A 16153-nucleotide genomic window follows, 5' to 3' on the forward strand; every position below is an offset into this window, starting at 1 on the left:
ACATCCACCGCCCCACCCCCCCCTCATGAATCATCTTCTTTACCTCCTCAAAAATCTTGATCAAGTAATTGAGGCACGACATTCCCTTCGCAAAACCACGCCGTCTATCGTTTATGAATCCACTTGTTTCTAAATGGGTATCAAGCCTGTCCCTGAGAATTCTCTGCAATAATTTACCTGCTACCGACGTGAGGCTCACCGGCCTATATTTTCCAGGATTATCCCTGCTTCCCTTCTAAAACAGGGTACCGCATTAGTTATTCTACAGTCATCTGGGATCTCACCTGGGGTAAATATGTGTTTTGTGGCAGCATCATGCTGGAGGTTGCACAACCGGTGGAGTATGATCCTTTGAATGCGGAGGCCGATGGTGTGGAAGGTGAGGATAGGGGAATCCAGTTATATTTCCGGGAGAGAAGGGAATGTGTGAGGGGGCATAGGTGCCAGAAATGAAGTGAATACGGTTGAGAGTCCTGGTATTGGAAAAGGAAGACATGCCGGAAGGGTTACTTTCGAACATGGCATCGTGAGAACGATGGAGAGACTGCGGGAATGGGATTCCGTATCAGAGGAGGCTACAAGGTAACTTCGGATTCGGTGGGCTTTCCTTATTTGTTCTTGAAATGTGTCTGCTGCTGCATGAGTCAGCATTTGTTACTCATCCCTAATTGCCCTTGATCTTAGTGGTTTATTAGATCGTTTCCGAGGGGGGTGGAGAACCAGTTACGAGTTACATTCTTCGCGGTATGTGTCTGCAGTCATGCAGGCTATTGTTTGATGAGTGATCCAGACCAGCTTTTACTTTTGATTTCAATTGTCACCATCTGCCATGGGGAGATTCGAACCCAGGACACTATCATTACTCTGGGTCACTGGATTGCTATTCTCATGACAATACCGCTACTCCACCGCCCACCCTAATTGCGTCACAAGAAATAGTCAGGTGAAGAAAGGCTTGGGAATTGTCGGAAATGGACCCTGTAAAGGTGAAAGAGGGTTGCAAATTGGAAGGAAAGTCGAATTATAATTGCACAGTTTGCAGACTAAAACAAATTGGAGTGACAGTGAATACAGAGAAAGAATACAACCTTGCAAAGTGGGTATTTTTATGTGAATTTAATTTCCCTCCAGCTCACTGTCCGTTGCTGGAATTTCAACAGACATTCTTGGAAGACAAGTGTTTAAAACAACTGGTGGGGTGTCTGGGTTCAGTTAACATGTTCACAATTGTTTGTAACAGGAACACTTTAAAAACAGCCAGACAAATTGAACAAACATTGGATTTCATATCAGGATTAATACAAATGCGAGAAATGTCACACGATGGCACAATAGTTAGCACTGTGCCATCACAGCTCCAGGGTTCCAGGTTCGCTTCCCGGCTTGGGTCACTGTCTGTGCGTAGTCTGCACGTCCTCCCCGTGTCTGCGTGAGTTTCATCCGGGTTCACCAGTTTCCTCCCACAGTCCAAAGATGTGCAGGTTAGGTGGATTGGCCATGTTACATTTACCCTTAGTGACCAAAAGGTTTAGGAGGGGTTACTGTGTTACGGGGAAAGGGTGCTTAAGTGGGATGGTCTTTCCAGGGGTTGGTGCAGACTTGATGGGCCAAATGGCCTCCTTCTGCACTGTAAATTTCTCTGTTTCTACCTATTAGAATACTGTACTGTTCTGGGTTTAAAGAAATGTCAGACGTTGGGTGATATCTGTTTCTGTTGGAACAGTTCAATGGAAAACAGAGATATCGAGATATTTCACTTCACACAATAGATATCAAACATTTTCAACGCACAGCTAAACTATTCCTGCCTTTAATCTATTCCAACGATATAATCGTGAGAGAGAGAGAGAGTTCCATAGAATGAAGCGAGTACTCAACACCACAATACATTATTTCAAAATAGAATCACCTTATTTCAGTCAAGTACCTGTCCCAATACAATCCGACTCGTATAGGTAGTCCTAGTAATAGATGGATAATTGGATCAAATATCACACTCTGGTGAGAGACCCACATTCAGTACAATTCTACACTGACAGATACTTCCAACAATCCTTGTTCACTCTCTCATATTCCACTGCGGTTAGAGACCCTCATTCAGTGTGATTTCTTTCTGACTCCCATTAAATCCTCCTTCAGAGAGATTGTATTCACTGAGATCCAATCCAACATTATACAAGATTCCACTGAATGTAATAACTGTATTGATCGGAGTTACAAACAGAGGTTTAGTGTTAGATGAATAATGAGTTGGAAACCATAGACATTTGCCTTATCCTTCATCAGTTGACTGTAGAATAGTGAGCACGAGATCAGCATTACACTTTTTCAATCTGTTTAATATCACAGAGCCACTCACACACAAATTAGGACAACAATGGAGATCATAACTTACCGTTAACGCCAACAATTGTTAGAATTGGGTAGAATATTTTCTCAGATGTATCAATTGGAAGAACCATATTCAATGTGAAGTCACCTGCTCCTTCGTGCTGTTGACAGTCTCTCTGTCTTAAACTCTGAAGTCATATATTTCCAAAGCCTTTAATTTATACCATGAGGGACTACCTCAGGGATATTGAGGTTGCAACATCGTTTAACTTATTGAATTAATATAGAGGAGCAAACAGATTACGACATTGAGTTCAGTGAAAGGAAATATTACTTTTGGAGTGAATGACCTCTTTCCAAACACTGGACTATGTTGATCACATTGATCAACAAATAATAACAGAAAGGAGGGAGTCCACTCATACACCAACAGTCCCCTCTCCAGATCTCAGATTGTTTCAGTGATATTCGTCACTCGACTGTGACCACTGGGTGCTTCAGTTCCAATTGTCAGTGTGTTTCTCTGGGTGGTCCCACTGCACTCTGGGGTGTAGCTCCTTCTTTAACTGTGACATAAACATAGAACTTACAGTGCAGAGGGTGGCCATTGGACCCATCGAATCTGCACTGGCCCTTGGAATGAGCATCCTAACTAAGCCCACACCCTCACCCTGTCCCCAGTAACCCCACCAAACGTAAGGGCAATTTACCATGGCCAATCTACCTAACCTACACATGTTTGGACTGTGGGAGGAAACCGGAGCACCCAGAGGAAACCCACGCAGACACTGGGAGAACGGGTAGACTGCGCAAAGGCAATGAGCCAAGTCGGGAATTGTACCTCGGACCCTGGAGCTGTGACGCAAATGTGCTAGCCATTGTGCTACCATGACCATTCAATGATTCAGCTGCAATTTCCAGCGTGCTTCTCTGAGTGGTTCTAGTGCACTCAGGAATGCCGCTAGATGTAAGAAGTCTTAAAACACCAGGGTAAAGTCCTGATGTGGAGATGCCGGCTTTGGACTGGGGTGAGAACAGTAAGAAGTCTTACAACACCAGGTTAATGCCCAATAGGTTTGTTTTGAATCACTAGCTTTCGGAGCACCTGAGGAAGGAGCAGTGCTCCGAAAGCTAGTGATTCGAAACAAACCTGTTTGACTTTAACCTGGGGTTGTAAGACTTCTTACTGAGGTTAAAGTCCAACAGGTTTGTTTCGAATCACTAGCTTTCTGAGCACTGCTCCTTCCTCCGGCGGCATCTCCATATCATCACTAACTGTGACCATTCAGTGAATCAGTCCCAATACTCAGTGTGTTTTTCTGGGTGGTTCCATTACACTCTGGGGTTAGCTGCACCTTTAACTGTGACCACCCAGTGATTCAGTTTCAATTGTTATTTTGTTTCTCCGGATGGGTTTCGACTGCACTCTTGGTGTAGGTGCACTTTAACTGTGACGGTTCTGTTCCAATTGTTAGTGTGTTTCCAACGTTGTTCCACTGCAAACTGAGGTCTTGCTGCCTCTTTAACTGCAACCATTCAGTGATTCAATTCCAATTGTTAATTTGTTTATCTGGGTAGGTCTACTGCACTGTGGGCTGCAGCAGCCTCTCTAACTTCGAACAATTCCTTTATTTGATTATAGTGTGTTCATAAAGTGCACATTCCAGTGAATTAAATATCCAAACTGTTTAAACGCCAAAGAAAATTATTGCAACAGTAAATTTAATGCAGCTCCTCAAACCGAGACAATGAATTGCAACATTGGAACACATCAGAAGAGTGAGAGCCTGCAGCTGATGCAAAAAACAACACGTTGTCGAGCAGCAAAAGCAAATCAAGCGATGAAAACTAATACAGCGCCTCGAACGGATGCTGCCCCTCCAGCTGACAACACACTAAAACTATGATGTGCTGGCACAAGAAAGGGCGTACCAACCTCCCCGAACAGGCGCCGGAATGTGGCGACTAGGGGCTTTTCACAGTAACTTCATTTGAAGCCTACTTGTGACAATAAGCGATTTTCATTATTTTTCATTTCAGATAAATGTCATTAGAGAAAGAGAGAGTGGAATATGAAGAGGGCGAAAGAGAAAGTGGGTGGAGTAACAGAGCATGAGAGAAAAGATGGTGAGAGAGAAAGAGTGTGAGGAGAAAGATGATGAGAGAGCAATAACGAGGTAAAGAGAGAGTGTGAGAGGAAGAGGACAAGAGAGAATGAGGGTAAGGGCGTAAAGGGGTGGTAAAGAAATAGGGCGAGAGATAGAGAAATTGAGAGAGAATGAGGCTGAGACCGAAAGGGGATGAGCGCGAAAGAGAATGAGAGAGTAAGAGCGTGAGAGAAAGTGAGTGAGAGACAAAGAGGGTGGGGGAGCAAGAGGATGGAGAAATAAAGAGTAAAACGACAGAAGGAGTTTCATTTTTTCTCTCTCTCTCTTTCTGTACCTATCTATCTACCCTATCCATTTATCTATCATCTATTTATCTATCTATCTATCTGTCCACCTATCTATCTATCTGTCTGTCTGTCTGTCTGTCTATCTACCTATCTATCATCTATTTCTCTCTCTCTCTCTCTCTCTCCCAGTCATAGTAGCTTTGTGATTGGAAAATCATGTGTCACGAATTTGATTCAGTATTTTGAAGGGGTAACCAAGAAGGTAGATGAGGGCAGTGCATTCGACGTTATCTGTATGGATTTTAGCAAGGCCTTTAACAAGATACTGTATGGTAGGTTGTTGCAAAAGTTTAAATCGCACGGTATCCAGTGTGGGGTAGCCAATAGGGTGAAACGCTTGGCTTGACGATAGAAGACAAAGGGTGGTTGTAGAGGGTTGTTTTTCAAACTGGATGTCTGTAACCAGCGGTGTGCCTCATGCATCAGTGCTGGGCCTGCTGTTATTTGCTTCTTTTATTAAGTATTTGGATCAGTGCTGGGTCTACTGTTATTTGTTTGTTTTATTAAGTATTTGGATGAGGATTTAGGACGCATGGTTCGTAGGTTTTCAGATGACATTAATATTGGTGACATAGTGGAGAGTGAAGAAGGTTATCTAGTATTGTAACGTGGTATAGACCAATGGGCCAGTGGGCCAATGAATGGCAGATGGAGTTTAATTTAGAAATATGTGAAGTGATGCATTTTGGTTGATCGAATCGGGGCGGGATCTACTCAGTTAATGATAGAGTGCCTTGAAGAAGACATGAAAGACAAATTCAGGAACCACGGTTCAGAAGGGTCCACTATGCGTCACTTTACAAGACATTTCTTGGAATGAGGCTGATGCGTGTTGAGGGATGATCCCGTTCGTCAAATTTATACATTTTGTGTCCAGTTTTTGCATTTTCATCGCGGTTCGAAGGCCGTTGTTTAATATCGCGGGGTGCAGGTCATCTGTATCGGCGAATCTGTTCCTAACCAGTAGCTGCGAGTCACTGTCCGATCCTGCTTGATTGTCTTATTATTCACGAGTTGGTTGAGTTGACCGTTGGAGAAATCTCTTTGAATTGTATCGTTTTTGCGAGTGCATATCGTGTGCGACAAATGGCGCACGTTGAAGGCAGCGTATTTCTTTTACAGGGGCAAATGTGGGAAATGAAGAAGGTATGTGTCCGGTTCGCTGACCCACGCGTTGCACAAAAATATTGGCGTGGGCGGTTTTGATGAGCGGTCTCAATTCCGCCCTGTTGATTGCATCTCTGGGGCGCTGTGCCTTGGCGGTTTCGACAGGCGATGTACCAATTGTAAAAAAGGATTTCCAATTTTTTTCTGGTAAGCTACAAACTCTCCCCGGTCTCCCGCGTGACAGGCGGGGATACGAACCACTATACTAACGAGGAAATTAGGTTTGATGAGCCACGCTTGGCCAACTGAGGGTTTCTGCACCTCTGAAATCACTCCATTGACTGAAGATGCTCTATTTGTCTGTGAAATCAGTAAAATAACGGCAACTCAATGCCATGTGGAAAGGAAGATCGTCCCATGTTAATTTTGGAAGACTGGATGCAGGATCACCCAAACTCTTCCGCGTGTATTGAGCTGTAAATATTGAGGCGGGTGTTCACTTCAGACCCTGACATCTGCAGGCGGGCTAATGGCAGCAATATCCACGCGATCAGTTCCAGTGGCATGAGATTCCGCAGAAATTTGATCGGAAATTATATTTGGCTCCATGTAAATTAAAAACTATTTCAATTAACCAGTTGCCTAAAGAGGGCCACAACTTATATAGTCTGCAAGCAACATTATACATCAGACTTTTGTGCAAATCAGGAGATGTGTATTTTTGCTTTTCGCAGAAAACACATTGAATTTAACTGTCTTGTTCACCATCACGACACAGCATGAAGAGAGGTGGGATCGGCAGGTTCCAAAATCACGAATCACGTCGACGGTGGTTACATTCGTGTCAGAAGTGTGTCGGCCCAGGGCACAGTGTTTGCGGGACTGGGTCTGCGTGGGGCAATTATGATATTCAGTACACTGTCAATGAGATTTCGCCTCCCTTTACTTCGTAATAATAGACAGAGTAGTGAAGCAAAGAAGACATGAAAGACAAATTCAGGAACCACGGTTCAGAAGGGTCCACTATGCGTCACTTTACAAGACATTTCTTGGAATGAGGCTGATGCGTGTTGAGAGATGATCCGGTTCATCAAATTTATACATTTTGCGTACAGTTTTTGCATTTTCATCGCGGTTCGAAGGCCGTTGTTTAATATCGCGGGGTGCAGGTCATCTGTATCGGCGAATCTGTTCCTAACCAGTAGCTGCGAGTCACTGTCCGATCCTGCCTGAGTTGGTTGAGTTGAGCGTTGGAGAAATCTCTTTGAATTGTATCGTTTTTGCGAGTGCATATCGTGTGCGACAAATGGCGCATGTTGAAGGCAGTGTTTTTCTTTTACTGGGGCAAATGAGGGAAATGAAGAAGGTAATGTGTCCGTTTCGCTGACCCACGCATTGCACAGAAATATTGGTGCGGGCGGTTTTGATGAGCGGTCTCAATTCCGCACTGTTGATTGCATCTCTGGGGCGGTGTGCCTTGGCGGATTCGACAGCCGATGTACCAATTCTAAAAAAAAATGACCAATTTATTTCTGGCAAAGAACAAACTCTCCTCCTCGGGGAATTGAATCCCGGTCTCCCGCGTGACAGGTGGGGATACTAACCACTATACTAACGAGGAACTTTGAATTTGTGAGCCCCGCTTGGCCAACTGAGGGTTTCTGCGTCTCTGAAATCACTCCATTGACTGAAGATGCTCGATTTGTCTGTGAAATCAGTAAAATCGCGGCAACTCAATACCATGTGGAAAGGAAGATCGTCCCATGTTAATTTTGGAAGACTGGTTGCAGGATCACCCAAACTCTTCCGCGTGTATTGAGCTGTACATATTGAGGCGGTTCTTCACTTCAGACCCTGACATCTGCAGGCGGGCTAATGGCAGCAATATTCACGCGATCAGTTCCAGTGGCATGAGATTCCGTAAAAATTATATCGAAAATTATGTTTGGCTCCATGTAAAGTAAAAACGATTTCAATTAACCAGTTGCCTAAACAGGGCCACTACTTATATAGTCAGCAAGCAACATTATACATCAGACTTTTGTGCAAATCAGGAGATGTGTATTGTTGCTTTTCCCAGAAAACACATTGAATTAAACTGTCTTGTTCACCATCACGACACAGTATGAAGAGAGATGGGATCGGCAGGTTCCAAAATCACGAATCACGTCGACGCTGGTTACATTCGTGTCAGAAGTGTGTCGGCCAAGGGCACAGTGTCTGAGGGACTGGGTCTGCGTGGGGCAATTATGATATTCAGTACACTGTCAATGAGATTTCGTTCCCCTTCACTTCGTAATAATAGACAGAGTAGTGAAGCAAAGAAGACATGAAAGACAAATTCAGGAACCACGGTTCAGAAGGGTCCACTATGCGCCACTTTACAAGACATTTCTTGGAATGAGGCTGATGCGAGTTGGGAGATGATCCGGTTCATCAAATTTATACATTTTGTGTCCAGTTTTTGCATTTTCATCGCGATTCGAAGGCCGTTGTTTAATATCGCGGGGTGCAGGTCATCTGTATCGGCGAATCTGTTCCTAACCAGTCGCTGAGAGTCACTGTCCGATCCTGCTTGATTGTCTTATTATTCACGAGTTGGTTGAGTTGACCGATTGAGAAATCTCTTTTAATTGTATCATTTTTGCGAGTGCATATCGTGTGCGACAAATGGCGCATGTTGAAGGCAGCGTTTTTCTTTTACAGGGGCAAATATGGGAAATGAAGAAGGTAATGTGTCCGTTTCGCTGACCCATGCATTGCACAGATATATTGGTGCGGGCGGTTTTGATGAGCGGTCTCAATTCCGCACTGTTGATTGCATCTCTGGGGCGGTGTGTCTTGGCGGATTCGACAGCCGATGTACCAATTCTAAAAAATCATTCCCAATTTTTTTCTGGTAAGGGACAAACTCTGCCCGTCGGGGAATTGAACCCCGGTCTCCCGCGTGACAGGCGGGGATACTAACCACTATACTAACGAGGAACTTCGGTTTGGTGAGACATGCTTGGCCAACTGAGGGTTTCTGCGCTTCTGAAATCACTCCATTTACTGAAGATGCTTGATTTGTCTGTGAAATCAGTAAAATCACGGCAACTCAATACCATGTGGAAAGGAAGATCGTCCCATGTTAATTTTGGAAGACTGGATGCAGGATCACCCAAACACTTCCGCGTGTATTGAGCTGTAAATATTGAGGCGGTTGTTCACTTCAGACCCTGACATCTGCAGGCGGGCTAATGGCAGCAATATTCACGCGATCAGTTCCAGTGGCATGAGATTCCGCAAAAATTATATCGGAAATTATGTTTGGCTCCATGTAAAGTAAAAACGATTTCAATTAACCAGTTGCCTAAACAGGGCCACTACTTATATAGTCAGCAAGCAACATTATACATCAGACTTTTGTGCAAATCAGGAGATGTGATTTTTGCTTTTCCCAGAAAACACATTGAATTAAACTGTCTTGTTCACCATCACGACACAGTATGAAGAGAGATGGGATCGGCAGGTTCCAAAATCACGAATCACGTCGACGATGGTTACATTCGTGTCAGAAGTGTGTCGGCCCAGCGCACAGTGTCTGAGGGACTGAGTCTGCGTGGGGCAATTATGATATTCAGTACACTGTCAATGAGATTTTGTTCCCCTTTACTTCGTAATAACAGACAGAGTAGTGAAGCAAAGAAGACATGAAAGACAAATTCAGGAACCACGGTTCAGAAGGGTCCACTATGCGTCACTTTACAAGACATTTCTTGGAATGAGGCTGATGCGTGTTGAGAGATGATCCGGTTCATCAAATTTATACATTTTGTGTCCAGTTTTTGCATTTTCATCGCGGTTCGAAGGCCGTTGTTTAATATCGCGGGGTGCAGGTCATCTGTATCGGCGAATCTGTTCCTAACCAGTAGCTGCGAGTCACTGTCCGATCCTGCTTGATTGTCTTATTATTCACGAGTTGGTTGAGTTGACCGTTGGAGAAATCTCTTTGAATTGTATCGTTTTTGCGAGTGCATATCGTGTGCGACAAATGGCGCCTGTTGAAGGCAGCGTTTTTCCTTTACAGGGGCAAATATGGGAAATGAAGAAGGTAATGTGTACGTTTCGCTGACCCACGCATTGCACAGAAATATTGATGTGGGCGGTTTTGATGAGCAGTCTCAATTCCGCACTGTTGATTGCATCTCTGGGGCGGTGTGTCTTGGCGGATTCGACAGCCGATGTTCCAATTCTAAAAAATCACTCGCAATTTTTTTCTGGTAAGGTACAAACTCTCCCAGTCGGGGAATTGAACCCCGGACTCCCGCGTGACAGGCGGGGATACTAACCACTATACTAACGAGGAACTACGGTTTGGCGGGACACGCTTGGCCAACTGAGGGTTTCTGCGCTTCTGAAATCACTCCATTTACTGAAGATGCTCGATTTGTCTGTGAAATCAGTAAAATCACGGCAACTCAATACCATGTGGAAAGGAAGATCGTCCCATGTTAATTTTGGAAGACTGGATGCAGGATCACCCAAACACTTCCGCGTGTATTGAGCTGTAAATATTGAGGCGGTTGTTCACTTCAGACCCTGACATCTGCAGGCGGGCTAATGGCAGCAATATTCACGCGATCAGTTCTTAGTGGCATGAGATTCCGCAAAAATTATATCGGAAATTATGTTTGGCTCCATGTAAAGTAAAAACGATTTCAATTAACCAGTTGCCTAAACAAGGCCACTACTTATATAGTCAGCAAGCAACATTATACATCAGACTTTTGTGCAAATCAGGAGATGTGTATTGTTGCTTTTCCCAGAAAACACATTGAATTAAACTGTCTTGTTCACCATCACGACACAGTATGAAGAGAGATGGGATCGGCAGGTTCCAAAATCACGAATCACGTCGACGCTGGTTACATTCGTGTCAGAAGTGTGTCGGCCAAGGGCACAGTGTCTGAGGGACTGGGTCTGCGTGGGGCAATTATGATATTCAGTACACTGTCAATGAGATTTCGTTCCCCTTTACTTCGTAATAATAGACAGAGTAGTGAAGCAAAGAAGACATGAAAGACAAATTCAGGAACCACAGTTCAGAAGGGTCCACTATGCGTCACTTTACAAGACATTTCTTGGAATGAGGCTGATGCGAGTTGGGAGATGATCCGGTTCATCAAATTTATACATTTTGTGTTCAGTTTTTGCATTTTCATCGCGGTTCGAAGGCCGTTGTTTAATATCGCGGGGTGCAGGTCATCTGTATCGGCGAATCTGTTCCTAACCAGTCGCTGAGAGTCACTGTCCGATCCTGCTTGATTGTCTTATTATTCACGAGTTGGTTGAGTTGACCGTTGGAGAAATCTCTTTTAATTGTATCATTTTTGCGAGTGCATATCGTGTGCGACAAATGGCGCATGTTGAAGGCAGCGTTTTTCTTTTACAGGGGCAAATATGGGAAATGAAGAAGGTAATGTGTCCGTTTCGCTGACCCATGCATTGCACAGAAATATTGGTGCAGGCGGTTTTGATGAGCGGTCTCAATTCCGCACTGTTGATTGCATCTCTGGGGCGGTGTGTCTTGGCGGATTCGACAGCCGATGTTCCAATTCTAAAAAATCACTCCCAATTTTTTTCTGGTAAGGTATAAACTCTCCCCGTCGGGGAATTGAACCCCGGACTCCCGCGTGACAGGCGGGGATACTAACCACTATACTAACGAGGAACTTCAGTTTGGCGGGACAAGCTTGGCCAACTGAGGGTTTCTGCGCTTCTGAAATCACTCCATTTACTGAAGATGCTCGATTTGTCTGTGAAATCAGTAAAATCACGGCAACTCAATACCATGTGGAAAGGAAGATCGTCCCATGTTAATTTTGGAAGACTGGATGCAGGATCACCCAAACTCTTCCGCGTGTATTGAGCTGTAAATATTGAGGCGGTTCTTCACTTCAGACCCTGACATCTGCAGGCGGGCTAATGGCAGCAATATTCACGCGATCAGTTCCAGTGGCATGAGATTCCGCAAAAATTATATCGGAAATTATGTTTGGCTCCATGTAAAGTAAAAACGATTTCAATTAACCAGTTGCCTAAACAAGGCCACTACTTATATAGTCAGCAAGCAACATTATACATCAGACTTTTGTGCAAATCCGGAGATGTGTATTGTTGCTTTTCCCAGAAAACACATTGAATTAAACTGTCTTGTTCACCATCACGACACAGTATGAAGAGAGATGGGATCGGCAGGTTCCAAAATCACGAATCACGTCGACGCTGGTTACATTCGTGTCAGAAGTGTGTCGGCCAAGGGCACAGTGTCTGAGGGAATGGGTCTGCGTGGGGCAATTATGATATTCAGTACACTGTCAATGAGATTTCGTTCCCCTTCACTTCGTAATAATAGACAGAGTAGTGAAGCAAAGAAGACATGAAAGACAAATTCAGGAACCACGGTTCAGAAGGGTCCACTATGCGCCACTTTACAAGACATTTCTTGGAATGAGGCTGATGCGAGTTGGGAGATGATCCGGTTCATCAAATTTATACAATTTGTGTCCAATTTTTTGCATTTTCATCGCGATTCGAAGGCCGTTGTTTAATATCGCGGGGTGCAGGTCATCTGTATCGGCGAATCTGTTCCTAACCAGTCGCTGAGAGTCACTGTCCGATCCTGCTTGATTGTCTTATTATTCACGAGTTGGTTGAGTTGACCGTTGGAGAAATCTCTTTTAATTGTATCATTTTTGCGAGTGCATATCGTGTGCGACAAATGGCGCATGTTGAAGGCAGCGTTTTTCTTTTACAGGGGCAAATATGGGAAATGAAGAAGGTAATGTGTCCGTTTCGCTGACCCATGCATTGCACAGATATATTGGTGCGGGCGGTTTTGATGAGCGGTCTCAATTCCGCACTGTTGATTGCATCTCTGGGGCGGTGTGTCTTGGCGGATTCGACAGCCGATGTACCAATTCTAAAAAATCATTCCCAATTTTTTTCTGGTAAGGGACAAACTCTGCCCGTCGGGGAATTGAACCCCGGTCTCCCGCGTGACAGGCGGGGATACTAACCACTATACTAACGAGGAACTTCGGTTTGGTGAGACATGCTTGGCCAACTGAGGGTTTCTGCGCTTCTGAAATCACTCCATTTACTGAAGATGCTTGATTTGTCTGTGAAATCAGTAAAATCACGGCAACTCAATACCATGTGGAAAGGAAGATCGTCCCATGTTAATTTTGGAAGACTGGATGCAGGATCACCCAAACACTTCCGCGTGTATTGAGCTGTAAATATTGAGGCGGTTCTTCACTTCAGACCCTGACATCTGCAGGCGGGCTAATGGCAGCAATATTCACGCGATCAGTTCCAGTGGCATGAGATTCCGCAAAAATTATATCGGAAATTATGTTTGGCTCCATGTAAAGTAAAAACGATTTCAATTAACCAGTTGCCTAAACAGGGCCACTACTTATATAGTCAGCAAGCAACATTATACATCAGACTTTTGTGCAAATCAGGAGATGTGATTTTTGCTTTTCCCAGAAAACACATTGAATTAAACTGTCTTGTTCACCATCACGACACAGTATGAAGAGAGATGGGATCGGCAGGTTCCAAAATCCCGAATCACGTCGACGATGGTTACATTCGTGTCAGAAGTGTGTCGGCCCAGCGCACAGTGTCTGAGGGACTGGGTCTGCGTGGGGCAATTATGATATTCAGTACACTGTCAATGAGATTTCGTTCCCCTTTACTTCGGAATAATAGACAGAGTAGTGAAGCAAAGAAGACATGAAAGACAAATTCAGGAACCACGGTTCAGAAGGGTCCACTATGCGTCACTTTACAAGACATTTCTTGGAATGAGGCTGTTGCGTGTTGAGAGATGATCCGGTTCATCAAATTTATACATTTTGTGTCCAGTTTTTGCATTTTCATCGCGGTTCGAAGGCCGTTGTTTAATATCGCGGGGTGCAGGTCATCTGTATCGGCGAATCTGTTCCTAACCAGTAGCTGCGAGTCACTGTCCGATCCTGCTTGATTGTCTTATTATTCACGAGTTGGTTGAGTTGACCGTTGGAGAAATCTCTTTGAATTGTATCGTTTTTGCGAGTGCATATCGTGTGCGACAAATGGCGCCTGTTGAAGGCAGCGTTTTTCTTTTACAGGGGCAAATATGGGAAATGAAGAAGGTAATGTGTACGTTTCGCTGACCCACGCATTGCACAGAAATATTGATGTGGGCGGTTTTGATGAGCAGTCTCAATTCCGCACTGTTGATTGCATCTCTGGGGCGGTGTGTCTTGGCGGATTCGACAGCCGATGTTCCAATTCTAAAAAATCACTCGCAATTTTTTTCTGGTAAGGTACAAACTCTCCCAGTCGGGGAATTGAACCCCGGACTCCCGCGTGACAGGCGGGGATACTAACCACTATACTAACGAGGAACTACGGTTTGGCGGGACACGCTTGGCCAACTGAGGGTTTCTGCGCTTCTGAAATCACTCCATTTACTGAAGATGCTCGATTTGTCTGTGAAATCAGTAAAATCACGGCAACTCAATACCATGTGGAAAGGAAGATCGTCCCATGTTAATTTTGGAAGACTGGATGCAGGATCACCCAAACACTTCCGCGTGTATTGAGCTGTAAATATTGAGGCGGTTGTTCACTTCAGACCCTGACATCTGCAGGCGGGCTAATGGCAGCAATATTCACGCGATCAGTTCTTAGTGGCATGAGATTCCGCAAAAATTATATCGGAAATTATGTTTGGCTCCATGTAAAGTAAAAACGATTTCAATTAACCAGTTGCCTAAACAAGGCCACTACTTATATAGTCAGCAAGCAACATTATACATCAGACTTTTGTGCAAATCCGGAGATGTGTATTGTTGCTTTTCCCAGAAAACACATTGAATTAAACTGTCTTGTTCACCATCACGACACAGTATGAAGAGAGATGGGATCGGCAGGTTCCAAAATCACGAATCACGTCGACGCTGGTTACATTCGTGTCAGAAGTGTGTCGGCCAAGGGCACAGTGTCTGAGGGACTGGGTCTGCGTGGGGCAATTATGATATTCAGTACACTGTCAATGAGATTTCGTTCCCCTTCACTTCGTAATAATAGACAGAGTAGTGAAGCAAAGAAGACATGAAAGACAAATTCAGGAACCACGGTTCAGAAGGGTCCACTATGCGTCACTTTACAAGACATTTCTTGGAATGAGGCTGATGCGAGTTGGGAGATGATCCGGTTCATCAAATTTATACATTTTGTGTTCAGTTTTTGCATTTTCATCGCGGTTCGAAGGCCGTTGTTTAATATCGCGGGGTGCAGGTCATCTGTATCGGCGAATCTGTTCCTAACCAGTCGCTGAGAGTCACTGTCCGATCCTGCTTGATTGTCTTATTATTCACGAGTTGGTTGAGTTGACCGTTGGAGAAATCTCTTTTAATTGTATCATTTTTGCGAGTGCATATCGTGTGCGACAAATGGCGCATGTTGAAGGCAGCGTTTTTCTTTTACAGGGGCAAATATGGGAAATGAAGAAGGTAATGTGTCCGTTTCGCTGACCCATGCATTGCACAGAAATATTGGTGCAGGCGGTTTTGATGAGCGGTCTCAATTCCGCACTGTTGATTGCATCTCTGGGGCGGTGTGTCTTGGCGGATTCGACCGCCGATGTACCAATTCTAAAAAATCATTACCAATTTTTTTCTGGTAAGGGACAAACTCTCCCCGTCGGGGAATTGAACCCCGGTCTCCCGCGTGACAGGCGGGGATACTAACCACTATACTAACGAGGAACTTCGGTTTGCTGGGACACGCTTGGCCAACTGAGGGTTTCTGCGCTTCTGAAATCACTCCATTTACTGAAGATGCTTGATTTGTCTGTGAAATCAGTAAAATCACGGCAACTCAATACCATGTGGAAAGGAAGATCGTCCCATGTTAATTTTGGAAGACTGGATGCAGGATCACCCAAACACTTCCACGTGTATTGAGCTGTAAATATTGAGGCGGTTCTTCACTTCAGACCCTGACATCTGCAGGCGGGCTAATGGCAGCAATATTCACGCGATCAGTTCCAGTGGCATGAGATTCCGCAAAAATTATATCGGAAATTATGTTTGGCTCCATGTAAAGTAAAAATGATTTCAATTAACCAGTTGCCTAAACAGGGCCACTACTTATATAGTCAGCAAGCAACATTATACATCAGACTTTTGTGCAAATCAGGAGATGTGTATTTTTGCTTTT

The 16153-nt window shown here is 44.4% G+C and overlaps 6 non-coding genes across 6 annotated transcripts; all 6 read right to left on the reverse strand.

Moving 5' to 3' along the window:
- Positions 1–8804: 8804 nt before the first annotated feature.
- trnad-guc (transfer RNA aspartic acid (anticodon GUC)) lies at positions 8805–8878 on the reverse strand. The gene has a single exon. It is a non-coding gene; the product is annotated as a tRNA-Asp (tRNA).
- Positions 8879–10169: 1291 nt separating this feature from the next.
- On the reverse strand, positions 10170–10241 carry trnad-guc (transfer RNA aspartic acid (anticodon GUC)). Its single transcript has one exon. It is a non-coding gene; the product is annotated as a tRNA-Asp (tRNA).
- A 1293-nt stretch (positions 10242–11534) lies between these two features.
- trnad-guc (transfer RNA aspartic acid (anticodon GUC)) lies at positions 11535–11606 on the reverse strand. The gene has a single exon. It is a non-coding gene; the product is annotated as a tRNA-Asp (tRNA).
- Positions 11607–12897: 1291 nt separating this feature from the next.
- On the reverse strand, positions 12898–12971 carry trnad-guc (transfer RNA aspartic acid (anticodon GUC)). Its single transcript has one exon. It is a non-coding gene; the product is annotated as a tRNA-Asp (tRNA).
- A 1291-nt stretch (positions 12972–14262) lies between these two features.
- On the reverse strand, positions 14263–14334 carry trnad-guc (transfer RNA aspartic acid (anticodon GUC)). Its single transcript has one exon. It is a non-coding gene; the product is annotated as a tRNA-Asp (tRNA).
- A 1293-nt stretch (positions 14335–15627) lies between these two features.
- On the reverse strand, positions 15628–15699 carry trnad-guc (transfer RNA aspartic acid (anticodon GUC)). Its single transcript has one exon. It is a non-coding gene; the product is annotated as a tRNA-Asp (tRNA).
- Between the last annotated feature and the right edge of the window lie 454 nt (positions 15700–16153).

This window comes from Scyliorhinus torazame, chromosome 25 (genome assembly GCF_047496885.1).
Source record: "Scyliorhinus torazame isolate Kashiwa2021f chromosome 25, sScyTor2.1, whole genome shotgun sequence".
Classification (NCBI taxonomy): Eukaryota; Metazoa; Chordata; class Chondrichthyes; order Carcharhiniformes; family Scyliorhinidae; genus Scyliorhinus; species Scyliorhinus torazame.